Below are 25,247 nucleotides of genomic sequence, written 5' to 3'. Positions count from 1 at the left end.
ACGGACAGGACAGACAGACAGACTGATTGATTCCATATCCTTCATCTGGCCCATTTTAAGATTTAGCAAGAGGAACTGTGCCCAATCCCATTTTCTTACTTCATTACAGAACCTATGTTAAGTCCCCAAAGATCACCAGAATCAGTTTCTTCATCACAGAGCGTGTGTGTATATATGAGTGTGTGCACCTGTGTGTGCAGAGGATTGCAGCTGACAGAAGTAGTAGGGGCTGATTCCCGGGCTGCACCCTGGGGCTCAGGGCAAGATGCTTGTTTTTCCTTCTGGTTTATATGAAGGCACGGTTTGGGGGCTGCTGGCTTGAAAGGGCTCTGAGAACCCGGAGCGTTAGGCCATGGGTCAGCGGTAACTTTTACATTTTTATAAGGCTCCCTCTAAAAGCTCCAGCTGGGAACTCAGAATCAAAGCCCAGGCTCCAGAGGGGTTCGTCTGGCCACCTCTTTAGTCTGGGGATATGAGAAGTGAAGGACACATGAGCTTTCAGGAGGCTGTCACCAAGGGGCCAGTACATAGCAAAGCACTTTATGGATCTCTTGCGGTATCACACTGGTCAAAACTGGTTGGCCTCCCTTGTCTCGCTTCACTGATGAGGAACCCAAGACCCTGGCCTTTCATTCAGACCCATTGGCAGCCATGAAATTAGACCTAGGGGCCCTCAAAATGGTAACGCTCCCTCTGTTTCCCATCCCAGGTCCCATCACTGCCGTCTTTAAACCCAGTCATGAGTTTCCATGCATTCCTTCATGTACGTATCCAACATTTCTGAGCATCAGCTATATTCAAGGGTTTTCATTCGCAGTGAGAAAACCCAAGGAAATCTGACCTGAATCCTCCCTGGCAGAGTTACAAGAAAGAGGGAGCGTTTAAGCCTGGAAGGAAGGGCAGGGTTCGAACAGGAAGAATCTAGTAGGAACAGTGTGGGCCGGCTCTGGAGACTGGGGACAGACTGCAGACAGACTAGTTCATCTTCCTTTGGGTGAGAGCGTGGGATAAGGACAAGCTACCGAGAGAGGGAGGCGGCTGGGGGGCCATGTCCCCAGCAACAGCCACTGTGACCTTGGTGCCTGGCTGACCATTGACAGTGCTAAGTGTGTCCTGCTCGGTATCACTGTTGCCGTCAGCCTGGGCAGGAAGGGGCTGTGAGTGTCCGGGTGAGTTTGACACAGTTCAGTGATGCATCCAGGTCATCCGTAAGGACCAGCCGTTTCTGACTTAGCTCGCACTGACACCAACAACCTTCTGCTGTCCTGCCTCTCATGATGTCTCGCAGTCACTGAGTTCCAAACCATGACACTTGGACACAGGCAGGAAACTGGCAGCCACAGTTACTGCGTTGAGGGGCGTGATCGAGTCAGATAATGTTGTGGAACATCACCACTACTAGGGCCCGCTGTGTTTCCTGCCTCAGCGCTGGCTGGCCTTGCATGTAGTCTGATGTGGCCCTGTGGTGAGAACATCGTCGTCATTGTGTATCCAGCCCGTATGTTCTCTGCTCTTCTGTTGTTCTGTTCCTCAGGAGAAATATCACAGAAGCTAGATTTGACCTAAACTCTGAGTTGCAGGCAAGGATAATGCTGTCGAGCTTAAAGTTTTTGTATTTTTACAGTACTCTCCCTGATTAGTAACTCTGGAAAGTTCTGTCCGTGCACATCCCTGACATGTAGGCTGCCTGGGCATCTGCTTTTCTCCTCGTATCGCCCTCAAATGAAAATGATTTATTTTCAGGAAAGTGCCTCAGGTCTCCTGAGAGCTTCCAGCAGCCCCAAGAGGAGCTGCATTTAGCACGAGCTCCTTTTCCTAATGTGGTTGCACCAGGAAACACTTCGTGGGCCAGGAAAAGACAGTTGTTGGGCGACGGGCAAACCCTTCTCTCCAGCCCACGATTTTGCTTCTTGCTCCCTCTCCATGACATACGTGTCTTCTGCTTCAGATTATATTTGCATTCTTCAGCACCTGGACTCTGAGCCCCGTCTCTTGCCGGGTCCGGCTGTTTAAATCAGCACGCAGAGAAAAGCACACTTCAGACCCTGAGCCGCCACCCCAACCTGGCTCTGATCGCACAGAGGAGGGGCGTGAGCGGCCCCTCGTGAGGACCTGCTGCTCCCCCACACAGACCCGCGAAGATGGGGGCTTCTGCATCGCCTAGCAAAGGGCTTTTCACGTGTGCAGAAGCGAAAGCTTCCCCTAAGTCGACAGCGGCATAGGGCGACGCACCTGGGAGGAACTTCACTCGCCAGAGGACAGCCCACTTCCCCAGCCGGGCCTCACACCTCTCTCCTGGGGCTACAGCAGCTGCTTCACGCCAGACACTCCCAGGATGTGGGTGGCCCCTGGTCCTGGCCACGCTTTGAGTAGCAGCAGAGGACTCCAGGGAGTCTCTTCCTTTGGTTCTCTTCCCTGACCGAATATTGAATCACTGTGGGAGAAGTCAGAAAATGCAGAGGCCCACAGATTCCATCAAGATCTTGTAATTGTCAAGCGCAGCCGAGGTGGAGCCAGCGGGACCTGCAGCTGAGTGACCACACACCACCTTGAGTTGAGAGGTGGATTCGACAGATCTGTCTCAAAGGTGCTTTTAACTTTCTCTCTTTTCAGTGCTGGGCATTGAACATAGGGCCTGCACACCAGGCAACATCCTCAGCCCTTTTAATTTTTCAGTTTTGAGACAGGGTCTTATTAAGCCACTCCCTTGAGTCTTGCTCTCTGCCTGGAAGAGCGTGTTGCTAAGTTAGGTAGACTGCTTGCTTCCTGAATAACATGCAAAAAAAAAGTCTTCAGTTGAAACTGAATTTCAAGATTTTTCAGATTTGGATACCAGCCCAAAGAAGGGAAGACCGTGAGGTAAAATTGTTCTACTACTACCTAAAAATGTACCAATAAATATATATATTAAAAAATAAAAAAAAATTTAAAAATTGTTCTACTACTCATGAAGTTTACATTTCCTGCTGCTTCTTTCCAAATCTGGTGTTAAAGTAACAAGCTCGAATGTTAACAAGCATGACTCAGGTTCAGAAAATGCTGGTGACGTGACACTGGTTCTATATAATGGCAGTAAGAGGACTTTTCCACTGGTTGACAAAAGTCAGCAAGACTCATCTCAGGAACATTCATCTCATTCACCATTCTCTAAAAAGGGTTAATTGTGCATCCTAGTGCTGAGCTACTTTTGAGCATGCTCCTAATACATGAATATTTACATATTTGGAAATCATAAACACGTAGTACTATAGCTACTTATATAAATACACACAAAATATATCAAAAGGAAGAAAACTGAACGGACAAGAAGAAAAAAATACTCTTCCATAGAAGGAAGGTTTTATCTGTGTTACATTAAAGTGGCCAGTGTGTTCTGTATTTTTATTATGATTTAAGGGTTTGTAGTACAGAAAATTGAAAGTCTTATCTCAAGTTTCCCTAAATTCTTTTATTTTAAGTGTTGTAACTGAAAGAGTTATGATATAAAAATATGTAGCTCTACATGGAAGAGGTCTATTGTTAGGGATGCTTACAATTAGGGATATGACCACATGCATATTGGAAACTTGCAAGACTGAAAGTAGGAACGTTAGAGCCAGTTCCTTCTTTCTTAGCTCCACCTTTATCCTTCCTGCCCTTGATCTTTTTATCCCTCTAAATCATGCTACATGAACATTATAATCATAATCTAGGTACAAACAGTTCCCCTAAAGACCTTACTTCTCTGAAAAATAAGAGGATAATGTCAAGGTTAATGTTTGTATTTAAAGCTCAACAAAAACTTAAATCTTTTGAAAATGCAAAACTGAATGGAAAATACAGACTAATGTCTTTCTTGGATAAAGCACCCCAGAAAGCCCCAGACCAGCAGAGGAGTCCCCAAACTCCAGAAATTTATTACACCTTTTCATGGAATTCTGTGTACTAATGAGCAGAATTGACTAAGAGAAGATAGTGTAAAAAGCTCTTAAAATGAATTAGTATTTTATTAATCAAAGCAGCATCTACATCTTTGTAGTAGCTGAGGAGTCGTAGTACCTGTCTGAGACATGCTCACCAGTCTCTGGACAAGGCTTAGAATGCTTAGGAATCAGAAAACTCTCTAACCAGTCTGCAGGTCTAGACCACAACTAAGACACTCCTGTATGGCAGGCAAAGTACTTAGGAGTTGATATCCAGACCTCTTAGTGATTGTCTTAAAAACCCAACCTACCATAGGATGGCTGCCTTATGCTAACCTTTATGGTGAAGCAGATATTAACGAAACTGTCAATCTGTTTCTAGTTCCAGTCTGGGTGCTGATTGATGTGGGGACCATGTGGGCCAAAAAGTAAACGGAAGAAAGAAAATGGAGACGCAGTTAAAATGCTTAACCAGAAGCCTAACCACCTCCCCTAGTTCCTAGTACAATATTTCCCAGCTCGCACGTGCATATGAAACACCTGGGCACCTTCGTAAAATGCATTATGGCTCATTCAGTTGGGTGGAGGAGGGAGACTGATATTCTGCATCTCTAGCAAGCTCCAGGAGATATGGGTGCACACCTTGAATAACAAGCCCTAGCATCCACCTTGCATCTTCTGCAGGAAGACCTGGCTTTCTTGAGCCTGTGGTAGTTTGCTGACTGCAGCAACAGGTGTGGAATTCAGGCAAAGGCTAGCACTGGTGTTAGCTATACAACACAGGTGCTACAGGTAGTAACTGTCAGGAGGCTGGCTGCCCAGCCAACTAATTCCTTGGTGTTATGCCCACCCTAATGACAGAGCTTCTTTGGGATAAAAGCCTTTAATTTCCTCCCCCTTTGGACAGCGCCCCCTGCTGTTAGGTGGAAACAGATGATTCCCCTCTGCTTGAGTTGGTGCCTGGAGCACTTCTTACCCTGTCGCTCCAGTGCAAAAGGCAGTGCCTCAGCAGCCTGGCCTGTTACAGCTCTACGGGGCTCAGGAGCGCTGGACAGGGCACCTTCCGGTGTCATCCTACACCTAGAAGGTAAGACCCAGGGCCCTAGGGTGGCCTTTGCTTTTTCTTGTAATCACTGTGGCTTTTCCCCTACACTTTCTTGTCTGGGGAAATCTATGCTCCCTGACTGCAAGGTGAACCTTGGCCCCAAGGTGATCCCTGTAAAGTAGCTGAGAGTAGTTGGCAATATCTAGTCTCTTAAAAAAATGGGATTTAGCTCAGTGGTTTCGCTGCCTGCTGTGCAAGTGCAAGGACCTGAGTTCAATCCCCGGTACAAAAAAAAGTGTTTTTTTTTTTGCTGGTCATTAGTGGCACAGGCCTGTAATCCCAGCACCCGGGAAGCCTGAAATAGGAGGAGATCAAATTCAAGCCCAGCCTGGGCAATTAAGCACATTAGTGAGACCCTGTGTTAAAACTTAAAAGTGATTAATTAGAAAGGGCTGGTGATAGGATGTTGTTCAGTGAAGACCCCAGTATAACCCCCAGTAATGAGGTAGGAGAACAGGGCTGGAACGAAGCAGCCTGGGTAGAATGTAATCCTGCCAGCCTTGGTAGGCTGTAATCCCAGCACTTGGGAGGCCGAGGCAGGAGGATTGCTGTGAATTTGAGGCCAGCCTGGGCTACACAGTGAGTTCAAGGTCAGCCTGAACTACCTAGCGAGAGCCTGTCTCCAAAAAATAAAAATAAAAAAAACAAAGCATGGAGACCCAGGGTCCAGGAAGACTCTGCAGCTCCTGACCATCGTATGCAGAGCAGACCAGAAAAGCGCTGTTTTCCGTTCATCACTTACACCTGGCAGGAAGCCAAGTGACTCTAGATGGGGCAATTCAAATCTGGTGCCAGGCCACATGAGCTTTTGGTGGGACAACTGTCCTGATGCCTTATTTGCACGAGGGAGAAACAAAGCCGGGAATGTTTTTTTTAAATACTGCAGAGTGTATTTGAGCAAACAGTAATTCACAAGCCAGGCAGCTCCTGAGGGAGGGGGTTCCAGCTCTGACTTGGCCATTAGGGGAAAGCCTTCCTGGGTGAATTCCACAGAGGATATTTGAGTAGTGATTCAGTCTAGAGAGCTGGGATGGTGGCTGCAGGGGTCGGGGGGAGTGTCAGCCCTTTGACTTTGTATCCTTCTGTACCATTTGCATTTTTACCTGAAACAATAGGGTTTTAATAACTTTGTTTTTATAACTAGCCTTATTTTTTTTTGAAGCAGAGTATGTATTGGTACATTTGATATACATGATAATGCTCTTCATAGAGAATTTGTACCTGTACATGATAGATCTTGCTGCTGCTCTTTTTCCCATTCCCCCTCACTCCCTTCATCCCCTTTTCCCCTCCTTATTTACAAAAGCTCTGTTTCCATATTTTCCTTCTATTCTCTTTTTCTTGTCCCTCCCTTCCTTTCCCCCTCCCCTCTTCCTTGTCCCCCTTCTCATCTGAACATTTTCTTCCCATTTTCCAATATCTATTACACATTTTAGTCCTTATTTCCACTTTTAGTTTCTCACACCAAGGAAACAATTTGGTACTTAAACATGTGTGCCTGATTTATTTCACTTAAGAGTACGGTCTCAAGGTGCATCCACTTAGTTAGAAATGTCTCAAGCTTATCCTCCTTTATAATACTCCATTGTATATAAAAACCCCCACATCTTTCCTCATTCATCGGTTGATGGGCATGTGGGCTGTTTCCCAGATTTAGTTATTGCAAACTGTGCTGCTATAAACATGGGTGTGCATATATCACTTTGGTATGATGCTTTTAATTCTTTTGGAAGGATACTGTGTTAGTTACTTTTTTTGTTGCTGAGACAAAATACCAGACACCCAAAGTTAAAGGAGGAAAGGTTTATTTGGCTCTGTAGAGGTTTCAGTCCATAGTCGGCTGGCTCCAAGGCAGAGTGGCGTAGCACATAGGCAGAAGTCAGAAAAAGCAACAAGGGACCTTAACAGCGTCTTTCTGTTCCTTTATGTTATCCAGACTACTGAGATTAGGGTGGTGCCAAACCAATCAGTGGACTGGTTTAGTAATCACACAGCCTTCATCCCAGCATCACACACTCTAGATTCAGCCACCTCTGAAAAAGCCACCTATGACCGCATGAGGCTTTGGGAGGACATCTAGACACATACCATAGCAGATACCAAGAAGGGGAATAGCTGGGTCGAATGGAACCTCTGGTTTTAGTTTTTTGAGGAATCTCCACACTGATTTCCACAGTGGTTGCACCAGTCTACACTCCCACCAGCAGTGGAGCAGGGTTGCTCTTTCCCCACAGCCCCGCCAGCATTTGTTATTGGCTGATTTCTTGTAATAGCCATTCTTTCTGGAGGGAGGTGGAATCTTGGTATTGTTTTAATTTGCAATATTGAATGTAAAAGAACCCTGTCCTTTATCCTCAGGGCTGCTCTCACACTGTACTTCTGTACTGAGTGTACTTCTTTTCCACCTTCCATAAATAAACACCCCCGCTACCTTTTCTTAAGCCTCATCCAATTCTTTGTTCAGGACACCAAGAACCTGGAAATAATTCCCCTGTGACCCACCACCCAGTAACAGTAATGCCAAAAAAGGGGGCACTGATAGATTGTCCTCTGGCAGGCCCCCCTGAAGTGATTTGCTGCTACAGTGAAAAAAGTCATGGACATTAAATTGAGTTAAAGCAGGGCAAGGTGCCCCAACACACCTGAGATGAGTATGTGCCATCTTGCCTTCCCGGGGAAGATGAGGTGGATGTGAATCAGCTTGTGGTGTTCTTAAACGCCTCCTCCTGATTCACACTTGGAGAACACGTGCTGGGGAAACGTGTCAGGAGACTCCTAGGTTGATTTCTCCACTTTGGATGAGTAGCAGCGTGCTCTTGCTTTCTCTGACCCCAGCTGTTTTGTTTCACGTGTACACAGTGGGGAGTGGATGGGAGGAAGAGGAGAGCACGGACGGTGACGATGTACCTCACCAGCACCATGACCCGGTGTACCGGCCAGCACTCCCTGGCTCCTTTCTGGAGCTGAGGGTGTAGCTCGGCGGTACAGTACTTGGCTGTCAAGTGCGGGACCCTGGGTTTGCCCAGCGCTGCAAAGCAAAATCAAAAACCTGCTGCATGATTTGATGAATCACTGAGGGGGGGTGAATCCCTGGGTCACCGAGGGGGACAGCAGTGGTGGCTCTTGGCAGGTCAGCCTTTCTGCCAATCACAGACGCCCGAGGAGTGAATAGGAAGATTTTCCCTAATGCAGTTCATCCCTGCGTACTTCTCATCAAGGCCCAAGCATCCGAGCACTGCTTGTTTCAAGTTCATTCCCCTTTGTCTAAGCTCTGCTCTCCCTCTGGCCATTTCTTTAAGACTTACTTTTCTGCGTGTACAAGCACTGGTGCAGAACAGAGCTCAGCATTTAAGAGCTAAGGGTGCTCCTGGGGAAGGCCTGAAGCCCTGGGAGCAGAACTCCACCGGGCAGCCCTGGACTCAGCAGAGCTTCAGTGAGGCCCATGCACCTTGAGGAGAGATGCTCCCTCAGCCCTCGGCTTCAGAGGCGTCTGGCCCAATAGCAGTCTTCACAGTGGCTTCCAGGGGCAGTGAGCCAAGTCCGTTCAGTCAGAGACAGTTCTGGGTATTCCTTTTAGCCTACAATGGTTGTTGGATGCTGAGCAGAACGCTGAAAGTTTGGAAAATTTAATCAAGGATCCCTGTGATAGCTGTTTCCCTCCAGGGGAGGGTGTGGCCTGGGCAGATGGAAGGATGGGTGAGGCTACTCCCCCTCTTGCCCTGTGCCTTGTTGGTGATGATTTTGAGGCTCTAAGAAGGGTTTCCACTTCCGAGAATGAAGCACCGAAATAGCAAGCTGTACATCAGGACCTGGATCCAGCAGGGATGTGCCCTGGCAGATCTGCAGTCTGGGGTGGGTGGTCTGCCCGCAGGGAGAGTGGGAAAGAAAGGTTGTTCTTCAGTGCCACAGAAACCCGTCTCATAAACACTCTTTCCCTGCCTGGCCTAGACCCCCACTCCCTCAGAGCCTTCTAGTGAGGATTCATCCTTGCTCTGAGAAACCGAGCCGAACTGCAGGCGTGCAGTCTGCTGGATCTCCAAACTAGATGCCTTATTTATTCTGGCACCCACTACAGGGAGCCAAGGTGGTCTCCGTGCCCACTTCCTGTGGCCTAATCACCGGCCACCCATATGACCATGCGCCAGCAAGCCTGAAATTCCGATCCACAGGAGCCAGCAAGGTAACCCAGCAGTGGCCAGCCCATTCCTTAGCTGATTCCTTCTCCTGGTGGCTGCCCAACTGAGGAGGACCTTTCTCATTTCTTGTATTAACTTCTGCAATTTGGCTGAGTCTTCTTAAGGGCCAAGCTAGTGGCTCTTGACCTTCACAGTACAATGAAATCACCTTTGTGAATCTTCATTGCTTCTGACTTCACTGGTCAGGGCTGGGAGTCCGGCATTGGGACGTTTAAAACCTCCCTTAGGTGATTCTAATGTGTAGCACAAGTAGGAAACCATGGCCAGCTGAAGCATTTATATGTCTGATGATCTGACAAGGATTATATAGGCAGATCCAGGGCTCCTTACCTTTCTTGGCTGCTTTATACAAAGCAGAGTTGATTTGGAGAAGATTTGACCAGGATGCTGATCCCAATCCTGGCTCCATATAAACTCCTTGCTTTCTAACAGCTAATCCGCTGGCTGACTTCTTGCCTCTTTTCTTTCTTTCTTTTTTTTTTGGTACCGGGGATCTAACTCAGGTCCTTGTGCTTGTGCAGCAGGCAGCGAAACCACTGAGCTAAATCCCCAGCTGTCTTGCCTCCTTTCTAAGCAGAGAATTTAAAATGCTATGGGTGCAAATAACGTATCCCAGGTAATACTGACAAATAAATAGGATGCCCACTTAAATTTGAATTCCAGATAACCAGTGAAATGTTTTAGTATAGGTAATATTGTAATATCAGGATAGGGTAATATTTGGGATAAACATGGAAGACATTATAAAAAACTTAATAAGGTATTCAAGCTTGGACAGCCTCTATTTGATAAATCTGGTGACTGTAATAGATTATTAATCAAGATAATATTCTTTTTGTTACAAATGACAAAATCACAGCTCAAAATAGTTTAAGGGGAGAAAAAAAGGAAATTTATTGGCTCGTCTAACTGAAAAGTCCAAGTGTTTAAGCTGTCTTTAGAGGTATCCAGGGATCTCTATCTTTTCATTTTTCCTTTCTCTATAAAGGTTTTCCCAAGTATAGGGAAAGAAGTCCCTGCTAGTCCAGGCCTCACAAATAGCTGATCACAGCACAGGGAGAAAATTTCTGGGAGAGCTCTGAAGACAGGGAAGACTGGTTTGGTTTTTTTTTTTTTTGAGTTTAAATGCACTTTATTTTTAGACAACCTACATGACATGTTTTTTCCCCCTAAAAAACAATGCCTCCACTCCAAATAAATCACAGTCAAAATAAACGAAGCTTTCAAGATGACATCAGTCCCGTCTGTCTAAAATCCCAGTGTTGTGTGGATGACAAGCAGCAGCCAGTTATGACAAGTGATAGATTCAAGGTAACCGTCAAATCCATTAACATTTTTCCATTTCTAAACCATCCTTAAAGAAAATCACAAATGGGGTCACACCATCCTCACGGTAGTCCAGGAGAGCAACCATGCCATCTGGATTCATATTTGCACCAATAAAGAACTGATAGTTTTTGAAATTAGCAAGGATGTGCTTGATTTGTTCTGTAGCCCTGTCATAAAAGACTTTACTCTTTCTGGTCTTTGTTCTTCAAGTTTGCCTTTGATTGATTTCATATAATCTTTGATGTACTTCTTGTAGGCCTCTTTTGTGAAGCTGGTTTCCTACAAGTGATGGTTCACGACAATATCCACACCAGTGACTACTGTACTTTCTGTTCCTTCGCCCTCCGGGCCTTCAGCAGAGGCATTTCCACCAATGAGTGAGTCATCAATGTTACCCTCTGTTCTGCTGACCATCTTGCCCTCCACCTCCAGGCACAGCCCGCCCATGATCTCCCGGATCTTGTAAATGTCAGAGAACATCTCACTGTGGCTGATGAGGTCCCGATAGATAATCGTGACAGTGGCTGAAGGGAGACGCGGCCGCTCTAGCTTAGCAGGAGCCCGGAGCTCAGAGCGAGCACAGTGCAACCAGAGCGGCACAGAAGAAGACTGTTTTTTTTCTAGCTTGAGTCATATGTCAACTCCTGAACCACTATGACCAAGGAAATTGGCTACAGTCACCCCTTGATATCCTCAGGGAACTGGTTCCGGAACCCCCACCGATACCCAATTCTGCAGTGCTCAAATCTCATATAAAATGGCATAACATTTGCACAGAACCTATTCAGTTCTCCTCTGTACTTTAAATCCCCTGTAGATTATTTATAATAATTACAGTAATACAGGGTCTTGTGTAAATAGTTGTTAAACCGCATTGTTCAGGGAATAATATCAAGATAGTAGAGATGAATGTTTCTTCTCCCATTTTTTTGGCCCGAATGGGTTGAGTCCATGAATGCAGGATGCACAGAGGCCTTGTCTGTACCACATGGCCTTAGATTGCTGCCTCACTCGTGTCATGTGGCTCGGTCAGCTTTTATAATAGACTACACTGTGGGCAGTTTCCAAGGGAAAGGATTTTGAGCAAAGAAGGGTCTATAAGCCTTCTTCCTACAGAAGAAGAATGCGCTTCTTGTACCAAACTTGTACCTATCCTGGCTAAGGAAGGGAAAGTTGAACTAGGACAGTGTGAGGTCAGAATGACTCCTCAGGGGCCTTCAGTGCACCTGACCAGGTGAACTTCTCACTCCTCACCTAGGCTTCTGGCCTCCAGCAAAGTACTCTGCATGTGGACGAGATGAGGTCTTAGTTATGTCATTTGGGGGCGGCTGTAGTCCAGCACTGTCCTTGGAGGGGCATCTTTCCAACGCTGTGGACTCCTCTGGCTGTCGGGAGAGGGGGGGACTCGGTGCCATGGGGGTGAGGACGCCCCTTCTGATGCCTGAATAGTCATTGTCTGTTCACAGCACTTTTAACCCACTGTACCTGGGTGACCTCAGAGATGACTGAAGCATTCTTCCACCCTGAGGATGGATGGTCAGTTGTGTCCTCAAGGACTGAAGGGCATGAGATACAGCACTTACCCTATCCTGCTTTGCACTATGAACTTTCTGTCCATGTATCTCATGTATGAGTTCAGGATCGTTCTGCTAGAGTATAAGCTTCAGCAAGGCAGGAATTCTGTCTTCCACTCTTCTACAAGGTGTACTGTGGGCTTTGTTGAATGTTTTAAGTTATTGGAAGAAGAAGTTGCCATTGACCTCTCTTCACCAAGCACTGTAAGTTAGAAGCCCTACTTACCTCTCACTCAGGGACTGTATAGTAGACCAAGTTTTCCATAACAAAATTGCCTACCTCACACTTCAAGAAACTCTCATTGAGAAGGGTGAGAGAGAGCTGGATTGGGATGCATATTTTGGGTTTTTTGAAGAGCTCCACAAATAGTTCTGGTACATTGCTCTCTACTTCCCACAAACCCCCTTTAACTGAAAATAGTTTTGAAATAATCCTCTCCTACTGGTTGGAATATCAAATCTAAGTGTGCAGCAATAATGCCTGTGGTTTGATTTCAACACATCCTCACGCTGTGGTGTACCACAATTTAACAGAAGTGTCAGCCAACCAAAAGTGCCACATCATTAACCAATTCTATTCCTGTCTTTAAAGGTTCTCTGGGGGCAAGCAGGAAAAGGAGACACCCAGGAAGGGAGATTGCTTAATGAAAGCAGGTGGTTCCCCCTCTTAGGATGACTTGAGTTTGGTTCCACAGAGTTTAGGAATAGAATTAAAGAGGAACCTGTTTCTTTCTCCTCTAACTCCTGAAAGCTCATTGTGAATCATCATCATGATATGTCGGGGTGGAATGGCCCTTGGAGATGTGGATATTAAATATGGTGATGAATAAATCCTGTTAGTTTGATCCCTCATTACAACTGATACGAATCAAATCTTGCCCAACAATGGCACACAGAATTGAGAGCTGGGCACCATCAGGCGAGGAAAAGCAGTAAAATAGACTCATGCAGGGTTGCCAGACTATCATAGGATAGGAAGGGAGGGCAGAGCTTGGAGAAGACAGACATTCACAGCCTGGGCACTCACTCCTGTATCGTAGCTTCTCACCTGTCAACTCTAAAACTCTGAAAACTGAACCCTAACTGCTAAAATCTGAAATAGTGTTCTGATTATCCGCAACCATTAATTAGCTTTCCTATGCATTCATCTCTTCTATCCCTCCTGTCTTGCTGTCAAAATAAATCACTCCTTTTAAAAACCAATGGAAAAATAACAAATCTCTATCTTGTTTAGACCCTTTGATGTCCCAACTCTGATAAACTGAGTCCAACAGATGAGTCAAAGTCATTCAGAAAGAGACTTCCCTATCCCTTCTACTTCCCCAATGAAAACTACTTCTCAGGCACATTCCCACATGATGGGGTTACATGTGAAGATGTTAACATTGAGCATAAAAACATAATGAATTGCTTCTTGGTCTTTTGGCTAAGACCAAGAATAGTATCTGTTCTTACTAATTACTATCTAATACATCCTCTATTCAAGACAATACATTAAATGGATTTTTGGTGCAGAAAGGTAGAATAAGAGCTTGCTGTCCACTCCATACATTATCCCAAAATTGCAGTACCCCCAGGTAAATTGTACCCTTTGTGGGGAGATAAAAAGGAAAAACAGTAAAATGAGGTACCAACTCTCACTTATCAGATTGGGTAAAAAGTCCAACTTTATACATTCTTTTTTTTGGAACCGGGGATTGAACTCGGGACCTTGCTCTTGCCAGGCAGGTGGAGGAACCACTGAGCTAAATCCCTGGCTCTAACTATACATTCTTGCAAGACTATGAGGGAAAAGACACCCTCTTTTGTTGCCAGCAGGAATGCAAGATGGTACAACTGCTATGGAGGGGAATTCGCCAGTATCTAGCAAGAGTACATGCGCACTGACCCTTGACCTTTGACCCAGGAACACTGTTAAAACAGAGAACCAGAAGCAACCCAAATGGCCATCTTCAGGAGATGGGTGGAAAACATTGTGGAATAACCACAAGGTATTTTGCAGCTGTAAAAAAGAACAAAGAGTGATCTTTAGTTCATATTGTTAAGTGAACAAAACGTAAGGTAGATGAAAATAAATACTTTATGCTACCATTTTTATAAAAGGGGGAGAAAATGCAAATGAAATGTTTTCTTAAATTACAAAAGGAATGAATAAGCCAAAAAAATAACAAAATATTACCTATGCAGGGCAGAGGAACAAAGGGGAAAGTCAGGAATAAAAGCTACTTCTCTGAATATATCTTACTTTGTAGACTTGATATCACTATAAAACAAGATTATACATTTTTAAAGCCACCCTGAAAATGATTTAAAATTTTTAAAGAGACCCTGAGTACTGAATTGGTGGCATGAAAAGAGGAATTATTTAAAGTCGCTGAAAACTAATTGACGGTTCGTTCCTAGTGGGATATATCATAAAGACCTGAAATACTGCAAAGTAAATCTTAACATTTTCAGTCCTCATACTGTTGATGATAGTGTTGAAATTGTTGCACTGAGACAGTTATGTGTGGACTGTGAGAAAAAACAAATACTTAGGTTGGTGTCATTTAGAACTAGGATTTTCACTATTAAAAATAAAAGAATCAAAGGTTTAAAAAATAATTTGAAATTGGGTTGGAAGTATCAATCTGAATTTATAATGCATTTTATTTTTTAAAAAATATTTGTGTATTTTTTACTCTTTCCACTGACATAGCACATAATGACTTAGCTGGTACCTGTGACCCCTCCTGTACACAGACTGTGGCATCTGGATGCTATTTCTGAGTACAAAAACTCAGATAATCTTAGAGAAAATGCTGATCCCAGTTCTGTAGGAGGAAATGTACAAAAGGAATGTGGGGACATCTTCTCAAACCAGAAAATGCGTTATCAAGGATGATCCAGGTTTTGTTGAAGGACTTAGGGGCCATAAGGTAACTAAATAATTGAAGGGGATGGGTTGGTTCTTCAAGGAAGTATTCCAGAATTAGCATATCACTATTTGAAACCCTAAGTAAGTGGCAGATCTAGGTAATAATTATCAGTGGTTGCTAACATTACAGGTGAGGAGAAAACCAAATATTCTGTCTCTCTGGAAGAAGCATACTTTTTTTTTCATAAAGTTTATTGGTACATTTTAGGTATACAATACAGTTACATTCATCATTGTGATCTTGTACCTTTATATAATGTATCTTGCTTCTTATTTTTTCCCCCATTCTCCTGGCCTCCCTTCACCCCCTCCACCCTTCCCTATTTACAAAGACTTTGTTTCCATTTTTTTCCTTTTCTCATATTTCTTCTTTTCCCTTCTTTCCTTTCTCCTACCTCTCCCACTTCCCCTACTCCCTTAAGACCTTTTAGAAGCATAAATACTTAAACAGTTGTTTTAAAAAGTGACTCTGATGTAAGCATGGTGCCTAGCACTCAGGAGGCTGAGGCAGGAGGAGCACCATGAGTTTGATGTCAGCCTGGAGCTATAGCCTGGGCTACATAGTTAATTCAAGGCCAGCATGAACTACATAATGAGACCCTGTCTCAAAAAAGAAAAGAGTCTGATCAAGACTTTAACTCCAAATGCCAATTTTCTGCATATGAAAGAGAATAGAGGGTCATGCTAAATTTTAATATATTGTAAGTAGGGAGTCAAGATAGGGAGCCAGAGCTTGTCTAATCTTTCTGGGGGGAAGGGAAAGAGGAGAGAGGAGATGCTTAGGAGGCAGGTATAGGAGCCCCTCCTTGTTATTCTTTCTTCCAAGCACCCTGGGAAGGCAGTGTAGGGTTATACAAAATAGAGGCAGAGCCATGTGCAAGAACATCATTGAGCTGCCCTGATACACTGACATGAAGCAGAAAAAAGTAGCTCTCCAGGAACTGAGAGGGAGCTGACAAAACTAGAAACTACAGGCAAGCTGGAGAAATAGAGGACAATGCAGAGAAAAAGAATGAAGCTGCCTGGAAAGCTCACCTTGACTCCCAAGAAGGGGGACCTGTCTTCACAGAAGCAAAGGAAGCCCAGAGGGATGGCAGCTCCAGGGAGAAATGATAGACCAGCAGTGTTAGCCCCCAAAGAAGCCGACAAGTATTGTAAACTGCAAAAAACAGCATGGAGTTTCACTCCAAAAGTGACCCCTTCTGCACAGCAGGATAGATCTGAAGAAGAAATCCGGTGCAGTGCCTGCTATGTTTGAAAGAGTTTCATCAAAAACTACTTTGGGAAGGAATTAATTGTTTAGGACAGAGCCACAGAATAACTACAATCAACTTCACTTCATTCAAGATTTCCAGTGTTACCCTATGTTATGGCTTGTGTTTAGATGTCCCTCCAAAGCCTCCTGTACTCAAAGGTGGGGGCTTTTGGGAGATGACTGGGTCATGGGTGTTTAAAGCTGGATTAGGATGTGTGGCATTGGGATTAAGGGTGTGGATGATGGAAGTCGCATCCTGGGTATGGATGGCAGCAATCAATATATTCTGTATGGAATATAAGGGGAAAGAAAGAAGACAGGATTGCTGCTGCTTCTTCTGCTTGCTGCCTTCTACCTGCTACACCATGAACCATTTCTCCTCTGTGATGGCCCTCTGCCAGACTACCTTGTCTTGAAGCCAGCTGAGTATGGACTGAAACCTCTACAAACTGTGAGCTGAAATAAACCTGTCCTTTTTTAACTTGTGAATGTTGGTTATTTTTTTTTTCCAGCAGTGAGAAAAATATGACATCCTACCACAGTGAGGAGATGGTGGGAGATGGCCACAGTTGTGGAGAGAATGGGGGCTAGACACAAACTCCCACCCCTACTTCTGAGTTTAAGCTCATCTTGGGAAGGACATGGGGCCCTGCCCTCCATGGTCAGAAGCCAGGCCAGGCATGTGTGGCTTTCAGAGGTGACTGAGTCTGAAGGTACTGGTATTAAGTCCAACAGTCTGATTGAACCCTCACCAGCTGCCTACATCCAGCACAGAGATCACTGGTCTGTTTACTTTTACCATCTGCTAACATAAGCAAGGCTATGCCTCAGCTTGGATGCTTGCCACAGTCTGGGGTGTGCAGACAGAAAGGCTTCCGGAGCAAGAGGGGAACACCTCACAAACTCATAGGCCATAAAGATAGGTGGATAAAACCATGACTTGCTGGATCCCAAGATTGTAGAACCTGGAAAGAAACCATTCATTCAAAAATACAGAGGATTTTTTGGTTCATTTCCTTTTTTTTTCTTCCTGGATTTTTTTTTAAGCTTTTAAAAATTTTTCTTTTTTCTTGTTCTCTTCTGTTACTTTTATCTAATTCTGTTAAGTTTTTGCTCCTTAATAGGATCCTTTTTCTCACTTTTCTCTTTTCTCATCTTCTATCACTTAATTTTTCAAAATTTACTTATTTTATTCTCCCATTCCTCACCCCCTCTACCTTTACTACCATAACCATTAAGTTTTACTAATCTTTAGATAGTTAACGCTACGCTATTACTGTTGAATTCTTTTCTACTGTTAGTGGACAGTTGTTGCATTCAGTAGCTGTTTACTGTATGTCAATATATGATTTGTCTTAGTGTTTACAATATAATTATAGATCCTTTTTATATACCTAAGGGTAGTATATTATTGGTTCTATGGTATGTCAATATCTAGAGAGTCTTTGATGCTATTATTGTTGCTGCTGATTTTGTTGCTATTGCCAGGGAAACATAGTTCTTGCTGTTAATTGGTTCTCTCTGTATGCCAATATCTGGTTTGCCTTTGGTTCATTAATGATATTGAGACTCATTCTCAGAGACTGAGCCAGGAAAATTACATTGCATTGTCTCCTCCCAAATTAATGGAGGTGGTTGGATTTTGGAACAGAGGCAAAGACCTATAATGAGCCACACCCTGTTATGGTTTAAATATGAAATGTTCCCAAATACTCATGTATTAAGGGGTTGGTCCACAGTGCAGCAGTACTCAGAGATTATGTCTAGAGAGGTGATTGTATCATGAGGATGACAACTTCATCAATGGATTAATCTATTAATGAGTGTATAGCTGAATGGGCTATTAGGAAGTGGGACCCAGTTGGAGGAAGTAGTTCACTGGGGCTATGCCTTTGAAAGGTATATCTAGTCCGAGGCCTCTTCACTCTGGCTTTTCCTTCCTCTCTTTCTCCTTTCTGGCCACCATGAAGTTTTCTCTACCATGTCTTTCCGCCATGATGTTTCTGCTTTGCCACTGGCCTAAAAACAATGAAACCAGCTTGCCATGGACACGAACCTCTGAGACCATGATATTGAAATGAGCTGTGAAGCCATCTGGAAGTCTGGTACAAATGATATCCTGGCTCCAATCTGGGCATTCAGGTGCAAAGTGAGCACTGGACTGAGCAGGGAGATTGTATATGACAAAAATGGCTGAGAGCCTGGTGGGCTATGGGGAGTAGAGATAGTTCTAGCCAGTTTGGAGCTGAGAATACAGAGAAGAACCCTAAACCCTTAACGCCTGCCAAACTTGGCTAGAGTACAGTATTTCTGGCAGACTGAGCTGGAATTCTGTTTACTCAGAGGAATGAAGCATAAGATAAGCTTTTCAGTGGAAGACAGCCATGATTCCCAGTCTAAATGTTGCACTTAGAGGGAGACACAAAGCTGATCCAATGGGACTAGAGGCTGTGAAGCAGAAATTTGGGTCTCGGGTAAAACCTTGTTTAGTTTGTAGAGAAATGATTTCAGGTGAAACAGTCTGTGCCAGAGTTTTAGAAGGATGAGGATTGATTCAGAATTAGGCTACAAATTTAGGAACTTGGGTTTTCTTTGCTTATTCCCCCTCCCCATTTTTTCTTTTGGATTTTATTTAAATCAACGTTATTTTATAGAAGGAGACTTACAAATAGGTATACTGGTACCTCAGTTTATGGACTTAATTTGTTGCATGGTTTGGGGGAAGATGGCTGTATTTGTGTTTGTGTAGGGAAGATGGCCATGGTTGTGTTTGTCACCCAGGGTGGAGTTTGCGAACAGAAGTAAAATTTTGCCAAATGTTTTTGTTTGTAAATGGAATTGTTTGCAAACAGAAGTGTTTGTGAACCAAGGTATTACTGTAATTCTTATTTTTCTTAACTGAGCTATATGGATTCCACTAGGAGATGAGGATGGCTAACAAGTGGGCATTGTGGGTTGTGGTCTAGGTTTTTCAGAGAAACAGAACCAACATACATGTATGATATATATGTGTGATACTCTATGCAGAGATTAATTATAAAGTGTTATAGCTGCTTTCTTATTGCTGAGGCACAGTACCTGACAACCACAACTCTAAAGAGGAATTCTTATTTTGGCTTGCAGCTTGTAGAGTTTCAGTCCATAGTCAGCTGACTCCAAGGCAGAGTGGGTGGTGGTAGAGGTAGAGGAGAAATTGCTCATGGTGTGACAGAAGGAAGATGGGAGAGAGATCAAGGGGAAAGCATGGAAAAGATAGATCCAGGCCACGACCCCTAGTGATTCACTTCTTCCAACCGGATCCCACCTCCTAACTGCAAGCCAGCTATAGGCCCTCATAAACCAGTCACCTTCCCATCTATAAGGGCTTGGAGGGCATTTTAGATATAAACCTTAATATCCCGTCCCTGGCCCCAAAATACTCATTTATATCCCTTTATGCAAAATACATTGAGTCCATCTCTATGAGTCACCGAGGTCCTAACAGTTTCAGCCTTGCTTAAAAGTCCAAGTGCAAAGTCTCCTCTGAGATTTAAGGCAAACTTAGCTGCCAGCCCCTGTACAAATGAAAAGAAAGTGAAACACTTCCAACTTACAATGACATAGGACAAACATTTCCATTCCAAAAGGGAGAAATCAGAGAATATAAAGGAATGGGACCAAAACAAGACTGAAACCCAGCTGGGAAAGCATTAAATCCTGCAGTTCCATGTCCATGACCCCGGGTAAATTGGGGTGAGATGTAAACTCCAAAGGTCTGGTGTGGCCCCGTATTTATGGCCCTGACAGTGGTCGTAACCCTCATGGCCTCTCTTTTGGCTGGCTTCGGTCACTCTTTGTAGTTTTTCTCAGATGTTTCATGTTCCTGGCTTTTCCAACTTTCTGGAGCCTCTACTGCACTTTTCACAAACCGGTCTCTCAGAGGAAAACTCCCTGGCCTTCTAGGCCTTCTTATGAAATTTGGGTGGAAACCTTCCTGACTCTACAACTCTTGCATTCTGCATGCACCTAAAACCAGTACCACATGGATGACAGCAAGGTCTGCTACCACCTGGAGCAGTAACTAAGCCCTTTTGCATCTTGCTGGTGCTTGCAGAAGCCTCCAAGTGTCTGGATGGCTGAGCATAGTAAACTGAATCCTGGGGAATCAATTCCCTGGGTGGCCCTTGTCCAACAGAGTGCCCTGGGACTCTTCTCAAATCAGAGTCCTTCTGTGTTAAATGCTTGAGCCTGGGAAGAGTGTTGTCTTGCACATGCCCTCAAGCCATTTTTCCTATTATCTTATTTCAAAGTACTTGGCTCCTTTTTAATGCTAATCTTTTCAGCAATCAAGCTCTTCCCTGCTCCATCTTTGCAGGCCCCAACTTTACTGGAACCTCCTTTCTGGCCAAACTCAAAACATTTAAAATCATTCAGTGGGATCATTTACTCTTAATTCTCAACGTAGAGCTGGCTAAAGTCCCCAAACAGTAGCCATGCCACCACCTCAAAATTAGGCTGTCTTGAAATTTTCTTCCACAAGATTAGTCCATTACCCTTAGTCTCCCACAAAGTCTTTGGACGTGAACAAAATGCAGACAAATTTTCTGCCAGAGAATACATAACACACGTGGCCTGGAGTCCAACTGCCAATGGAGTCTTTCTTCCCACCAGAAACCTCTTGAGCCTGGTCTTTACCAGCTGTATTTCTATCAGCCTTCTGGTTTTCTGAACTCTGACCAGAATCTCCCATCAAGCTTGTCCTGTAGCATTCTAGGACTGCTTCTATAGGCGACATCTTCAAACCTTTCTAAACTCTTCCTGCAGGCCAGTTTCAAAGGAATCTGAACCACATGATGAGGTAGCATCACAGCAATGACCCCACTTCTCTGGTACCAAAATCTTAGTTGCTTTCTCATCACTGGGACACAATACCCAGCACCTACAAATTAAAAGAGGAGAGGTTTATTTTTACTCACAGTTTCTAGAGGTTTCAGTCCATAGTTGACTGGCTTCAAGGCAAGGTGGCAAGGCAGAGGAGCATGGCAGAGGGGGCTTGCTTATGGAATGATGGTGGGAAGCAGAGAAAGCAAGGAAGAAGTGGAGAAGATACACCCTTCCCGGCCATGCTCCCAGTGACTCAGTCACCTCCCTGAAGTCCCACCTACGAGCACATGAGGCCTTGGGAGGACATCTAGATGTAAACCATAACATAAGGTATCAACTCATGCAGTTATGGAGGCTGAGAAGTCCTGTGATCTGCCATCATAAGCTGGAAACCAAAGAAATCAGTGGTTAAGTCGAAGTCCTGAGAGCTGATAGTGCACATTCTAATCTAAATCTAAAGGTCTGAAAACCAGTAGCACCAAGGGCAGAAAATCCACATCCCAGCTTAAGCAGTCAGGTAGAGATCAAAATCCTCCTCCTACTACCTTTTTGTTCTATTTAAGCCCTCAATGGATTGAATTGTCATGGCATAATCTGAGTCCATGTCTCATAAAGTCAAAGAATGAAGTGAAGGACAAAGGAAATACACAGGACAAATGTTTATTAAGAAGAGAGAAATAGCTCCCAGTTGTCAGGAGAGGATCTGAAAGTGTATTGCCATGGGGACTGTTTCTCTAGAAGTTTTTATACCAAAAAACAATGACCAGGATTCAGACCACTCAGAGTCAAACTAAGGTCAACCTGTAAGACTAAAACAAGCTTACTTAAACTAGAAAGGAGTCAGAGCACATAGCAAGGGTAAGTCCACAGGTGCTTCTTGGCTTCTGTGCTATCCAAGTGATTTATTAAAAGAACAAAGTGAGAAAGAAAAACATTTTCCAGATAGGTAGGAGCAGAAGTTGTCCTAGTGGTAATCCATCATCTCGCTTGTTACAATCCTGGCCTTAATTGCTCATCTGATTCTTATTAACTCTAGACCTTAGGCTCCTGTTTACCTGATGAAGGCCTGATCGTTCTGACTCCATCTTGGGCCCAGTGCCTTTCTAGCTGCTTGCTATCTTCTTTCTAACTTGCCTGTCTAGAATATGCCCCCTCTGAAGAAATGTCCCTAATGACTGAAGTGTTCCTAATTGAGGTAAAATGGGCGATGACCGGTTGCTATGGCTTGTATCTTGATGTCCCCCAAAAGCCCTCATGCACTCATGGGTGGGGCTCTTTGGAGATGGCTGGATCTAGGGTGTGTGATAACTAAATGAGTTTAGCGTAGTTCTGGGCATGGATAATGGAAGCCTCACCCTGAGGGTGGCTGGCACCAAGCAATAGGCTTGTATCCTGGATGGAATATAAAGGGACAGAAAGAAGGCAAGCTGCTGCTTGCTACTTGCTGCCTTCTGCCTGCCATGCCATAAACTGTTTCTCTTCTGTGATGCCCCTCTGCTATGCTGCCCCACCTTAGAGCTAGCCAATTATGGACTGAAACCCCTACCAACTGTGAGCTGAAATAAGGCTCTCCTTCAACTTTGGGTGTCGGATATTTTGTCTCAGTCATGAGAAAAGTAACTAAGACACCAGTCTAACTCCTTCCTGCTGTGTAGGGTCCCAGTAATGGTTTGGGGAGCCAGGAGCACACTCCAGAGGGCCTATGTAAGGGCTTCCAATTGTTGTCAAGCATCACTATTATTTGAAGGTGGATGTGGATGGCTTTTGATCTGGAAGAGACAGCATACTGAACAGTTAAATATGCAAGTTCCAAATAATAGCCCTAAAAGAATGACAGCTCTAATAATCAGTAGGGGCTTCTACCAATGCAATGTGGTGAAAGTGGTGACAGGCCCCTGTAAAGATGTTTCCCACGGGATCTCGGGACTAGACACAGCATGTACTTGTTGGTGAAGTTCTGGAAGGGCCAATGAAACATTTTCAGAGTTATCAGGAATATAAGCACAACACTCGGTTTTAATAATGGCACAGGTTTCACCCTGGGCAGATGTTTTTGTTTTTGGTACCAGGAATCGAACTTGGGTCCTTGCACTTGCACAGCAAGCAGCAAAACCACTGAGCTAAAGCCCTGGCCCAGCAGTTGTTAAGATACCTAAAGTAGTCCAGTTTTGAAGAACCACCTGTCTTACTAGCTTCAGTATTTAAAAGAGATAGTCGTTGTTGTGTGTCATTAAGAGCTCACCTAGTGTATTTAGCTAGTGATTCTATGTGTAAAATGGCACCCTCTAATCCTGGAGAAGAGATAAAAGTGGAGACGAGGTGGTCACACCAGCAAAATACACATCAGGACCACTAGTGTTGAAGGTATAGTAGGTTGGCTGGCTGGGTGGTGCTTCTGCCTTGTAGCCAGGCAAATCCTAAATCCTATTCATCCAAGTGGCAACCAAGGCCATGTGTTAGTCCCACAAAGCTGATGACTTCTTTCTGGAGCTCCCCATCTAACCCCAGGATTGTTAGTCCAATCAGTTGAAAACCAAACTTGAGCCTGGAAAACTACCACATGCAGGCATTGCTCATGGGCTGCCTACCCCATAGGCTTGGTAATGTTTGGTCAATTTGCATAGAAATGATTCTTTTCTCCCCAGCATGGAGGAACTCTGACTAAGATGTCAGGAGTCAGCCCACACTTGAAAATAGTCATCCTACACTTGAAAATATCCATCTTTATATCTTTGATTATTAGATGGAATGAGAGGGCTGTGACCCAAAAATGTGGATGACTGGGGCTTGACTGTTGACCACATAGCAGCCTGTATGCTATTCTTTGAAAAGGTCTTGTTATGCCCTGGAATTTGTAAGGTGGAATTTATGAGCCAGTCAGTTACTTTGGAGTGGTGGGCTATCTGACAGACTTCGGAGAGAAGATACTCACCATGGAGTCCTAAGGTGCTTGATAAGAAAAGTAATCCACAGATCCAGCATGCCCTCCATTGAACTGCTTCAGCATATTCTTGGGCCCATATTAAAAGGAGTTTGATTCTCCTGTTACAGGTTGTATTAGAGAGGGCATAATGACTATGAGAATTAACATTCACTTACCTGAGGAAGAGGTCTTTTTCTTAAAATAGAAGTTCTAAGTCTTCCACTGGCTTGAAGGAGTATTTAGGTGCCAGGTCATGTTGTTCAGGAGCCACAGACTAACATGGTTTAAACTGACCATTTTCTGGTCAACAAAAGGATCATGAGTTAAATACCTCATCCATACAACATTTCAAAAGGACTCAGGCCTAGAGTTTAAGGTGGATTTCTCATTCTAATTAAAGCTAGTAGAAGTAAAGTGGGCCACAGAAGGTGAATCTCCTGGGCCAGCTTTTGAAGGTGTCTCTTTAGAGTTTTGTTCCTTATTTTGATCTTTCCTGATGATTGGGGTCTCCAAGCACAATGAAGATGATGAAGAATATCTAGTACTTGAGAGATGCCCCATGTAACTTCAGGCTTGTAAAAGGGGCAGTGGTGACTTTGTAAACTTTTGAGAAGGCCAAATCTAGGAGTGATTTGAGACCCAGACTTTTACCACTTCTTTTTGTGCCTTTTCTGTCTTGCAAGGGGAAGCTTAAACCCAGTTGGTAAATGTGTCCATCCAGATCAACTGTTTCATCCCTTTATTCTTGAGAATATGAATGAAATCAAGTTGCCAATCTTTCCCAGGGTATCTTCCATGTCTCTGTATGCCAGGGGGAACTATGATTCTATTAAGAGGATTACTTTTTGTCAAACTTCACAGGTCTTGACCACCTGTTGAATAGTTTGAGAGAGTCCCTTTCCAGGAATAATTTTTGTGTCTGCTGATAAGTTTTATCCTTTCTTAGATAAAATGCTTGAGGAAGAGTTTTAATAACCTTCTGCTGGTTGGCAGTTGGAAGGAACAGCTTTCTATCATCATATTCTAGTCATCTTTATGGGAGAAATTGACATCCTCAGGATAAGGCCTGTTCAAATTCTTCTTGAGTATATTTGGGTTGGGTCTATTCCAGAGGTCCCTCACAGATGAAGGGAGCCTGGAAAGAGAGCCTTTATGTTGCCTGTTTTGCTGTGGCATCTGTCAA

At 44.1% G+C, this 25,247-nt stretch overlaps 1 long non-coding RNA gene, 1 other non-coding gene and 1 pseudogene across 2 annotated transcripts in view; 2 read left to right on the top strand and 1 right to left on the bottom strand.

The window, feature by feature from the left end:
• The first annotated feature begins 2,593 nt into the window (after positions 1–2,593).
• The window catches only part of LOC110345228 (uncharacterized), a 106,748-nt gene continuing 84,094 nt past the window's right edge, over positions 2,594–25,247 (top strand). Inside the window, exon 1 of the long non-coding RNA XR_002388416.2 lies at positions 2,594–4,989. This is a non-coding gene — a long non-coding RNA (uncharacterized LOC110345228). The remainder of the gene's footprint in view (positions 4,990–25,247) is intronic.
• Positions 10,444–11,023, bottom strand: LOC106010809 (translationally-controlled tumor protein-like; annotated as a pseudogene).
• LOC147829142 (U2 spliceosomal RNA) lies at positions 13,513–13,699 on the top strand. The gene has a single exon (XR_015449598.1). It is a non-coding gene; the product is annotated as a U2 spliceosomal RNA (small nuclear RNA).

Source organism: Heterocephalus glaber, unplaced genomic scaffold (genome assembly GCF_053883595.1).
Source record: "Heterocephalus glaber isolate CG9 unplaced genomic scaffold, H.glaber_assembly_v1.0 deba00000738, whole genome shotgun sequence".
Taxonomy (NCBI): domain Eukaryota; kingdom Metazoa; phylum Chordata; class Mammalia; order Rodentia; family Bathyergidae; genus Heterocephalus; species Heterocephalus glaber.
Note: the sequence above shows the minus strand (reverse complement) of the source record. Positions and strands in the feature narration are given on the sequence as shown.